Source organism: Procambarus clarkii, chromosome 47, assembly GCF_040958095.1.
Source record: "Procambarus clarkii isolate CNS0578487 chromosome 47, FALCON_Pclarkii_2.0, whole genome shotgun sequence".
NCBI classification, from domain to species: domain Eukaryota; kingdom Metazoa; phylum Arthropoda; class Malacostraca; order Decapoda; family Cambaridae; genus Procambarus; species Procambarus clarkii.
The window spans coordinates 24,192,850-24,196,352 of record NC_091196.1 but is presented as its reverse complement, the minus strand read 5'-3'; positions in this window follow the sequence as shown (position 1 = coordinate 24,196,352).

The window sequence follows — 3,503 nt, the reverse complement described above, 5'->3', positions numbered from 1 at the left end:
TGCACACCTGCATGATAGATATGATAGAGCTGGAGAAGCTCAGGAATCTGTACACTAGTAGATTGACGGTTGAGAGGCGGGACCAAGGAGCCAGAGCTCAACCCCCCCCCCCCGCAAGCAGAACCAGGTGAATACATGCCCAAGCACTTGGGTAGAGCGAAGGTCTCACTTCATGCAAGTCGGCGTTCAATCCCCGACCGCCCAAGTGGTTGGGCACCATTCCCTCCCCCCCCCCCTCCCCGTCCCATCCCAAATCCTTATCCTGACCCCCCTTTCCCAGTGCTATATAGTCGTAATGGCTTGGCGCTTTCCCCCTGATAGTTCCCTTCTCTATGTACACACCTGTTAGCGGCGGCCATTGTTACCAGCCGTTTGAGAAGTCCTTCCAAGCGATAATATGAGGCTACGGGCTCACCCTAGTCCGTGCTACTTGGAACTTTTTGTTTCAGGTAGCAATTCTTAAACGACAACAACGATAATATGATTTATTAAGTCTTCAGTAACCTCTTTGCTAACACACCCACGTGAATCCGTTGCTATGAAAGTATCCGGGGACCACCACCTTGCTATCTATCTATATATAACAGAGAACGGGCCCCATCCTCAACTTTGCAGGGTGACCCCGTGGCTGTTGGGGCCTTGTCATAGGAAGGGTGGAGAGATTAAACTCCATGTCCACCTTCATACCATCTTCCATCCTTCTTTACTAACCTTGGTTCCATCTTCACAACGATTCATCGAGTCGGCTGCATTCGTCAGTGCATTCGGGTTCACTAGGTTGTTGGGGTTGGTACGTTTCTGGATAGATTAGATTAGCCTCCCTAAACAACCCCGTACCCTCCCTAAACGACTCAAGAAACAGGTGTTCAGTACACAGGTCCACCAAGAGCAGTCAGGTCGGCACCTTCCGCGACGAAAGACGACGCTAATGGCTCCTTCAAGAAGACACTAATTAGGGGGCTGTTTGAGTCGTGAGGCGTTAAGCTGGTTGGGCCGTACACGCCACCACCACTGGAACCCAAGTGCAGTAATAGTGGTAGCAATGCAATAATATTGGTAGTATTTGTAGTAATAACAATGGGAGAAGAGATGGTAATAGGAAGAACATTTCTACCACCATCACCACCACCGTATCCCTTGACACTACCATCACTATCACCCACTATCCCACCTAACTACCACCATCACCACCACCGTATCCCTTGACGCTACCATCACTATCACCCACTATCCCACCTAACCACCACTATCCCACCTAACTACCACCATCACCACCACCGTATCCCTTGACGCTACCATCACTATCACCCACTATCCCACCTAACCACCACCATCCCACCTAATCACCACCATCCCACCTAACCACCACCATCCCACCTAATCACCACCATCCCACCTAACCACCACCATCCCACCTAATCACCACCATCCCACCTAACCACCACCATCCCACCTAACCACCACCATCCCACCTAATCACCACCATCCCACCTAACCACCACCATCCCACCTAACCACCACCATCCCACCTAATCATCACCATCCCACCTAACCACCACCATCCCACCTAACCACCACCATCCCACCTAACCACCACCATCCCACCTAATCATCACCATCCCACCTAACCACCACCATCCCACCCGTCCCATCACAGCATGTCCGGACATCAACACGCCGTTCACTACCTGCAGGACAACCATCTACCACTAATTACAGTGTCTGTTACATGTTCTCCGGCCGACGCGGGCGCCGGGCAGCGTATATATAGGCAGGCGGGAGGTATATGGCTGGTGGCCGGGGTTCGAACCCCGGCCACCCAAACCAAGACACACCACCTATACCCCGGGTGGCCCGAAGATACCCGCCTCGGACCGTACCGGGAATCGGGAAGGAAATGACGGGTACTAGATCCCTGTGAAGATTTCCTGCGACGGACTGCCTGGATTCATCCAGAATTTATCCATGCAATTACGAAACCTTTATATCTTTACTCAATCATGGCGGCCTTGTATAAACAGTTTATGAGGACCGAAACGATACGAGGTTATTTATAACAACCATAACCTTGGGTTGTTAACTTTCGACGCTTGTAAACTGCTTAGTAATTATAACTATGGCCGTCATGACTGAGGAAAGATAAACAGGTTTCGTAAGAGGCTGTGTAAATACTTGACGACTTCTGCCCGCGGAGATCAATACCGTACGGAACATCTTCAAGGCTCCAGCGTCCCAAGACTTTTCGAGCCCAATCGCTTGCACTCGTCCGTATGGCAAGGGCATCGTTTTTTTTTGTTTTGCAAGGTTGGCGTTCGATCCCCAATGTTCCAAGTCACTGGGGAGAATTCTTTCACCTTTCCAAGGGCTATACAGGCATGCTGGCTTGGCACTTTCTCCTAATTGCCTTGCCTTAATTACCAACACCCCATCAACAATTACTAATTACAACATTACTAATCATCATTAGTAATTAAGAAAACTACAATTACCTTAATTAAGTAATTAAGGTAATTACCATTAACTTAATTACATGTGTCCTTGGCTTTCCAAACGTAAGTCAAATTATGACTAAATAGAGGTCCTAACTTCTTCGTCCATCGTGTGTTAGATTTTAAAATAAAATTAAAACCACATAAAAATCTTCAATATTTCGCGAGAGCTTCATCGTACAAGTCAATGCGCAGCGTCGCGACGTTTCAAAGTTTAAAGAAAATATCATCTATAATAACGCAAGTATAAGCTCTCGTTATCAAAGTCGACGTTCTCCAAACATAAACACGAAATGGGGTCGTTATCACTGGTCTCTCTCTCCACTTCTAGGTCATCCAGGTCACGATCTGTCGTGCTGGGGCCCCACACACTTGCAACAGTTTATGGTCCCAAGTATGCCAGGTCCTCAGCCACCACCTGGTGCTTGGCCCGTGTCATATTTAGGACCCTAAACCTCCATTAGATGATAGGACCTTTCGTATAGTCGTGAATATCGTTTGGAGACTGGCATTTCCCATACAAGGATTAATCATGTCGACCAGTCGAAGGACTATTGTCTTCCTAGGACCTCCCCTGCTTTCCTAGGACCCCCTGCATTCCTAGGACCCCCCTGCATTCCCAGGACCACAATAGCAAGGGGTTCTTCCGTCTTGAGACAATGTCGTACACGCATGTGCAATGGTCCTTATATGTCCCTGAATCACTGATTGCTGGTTCCCCTTACGACCTCTGGATGACCTCCTGGAACCCCTGGACGGTGGAACCTTGCCTCCTGGAACCCCCTGGACGGTGGAACCTTGCCTCCTGGAACCCCTGGACGGTGGAACCATGCCTCCTGGAACCCCCTGGACGGTGGAACCTTGCCTCCTGGAACCCCTGGACGGTGGAACCATGCCTCCTGGAACCCCTGGACGATGGAACCTTGCCTCCTGGAACCCCTGGACGGTAGAGCCTTGCCTCCTGGAACCCCTGGGCGGTGGAACCTTGCCTCCTGGAACCCCTGGACGGTAGAG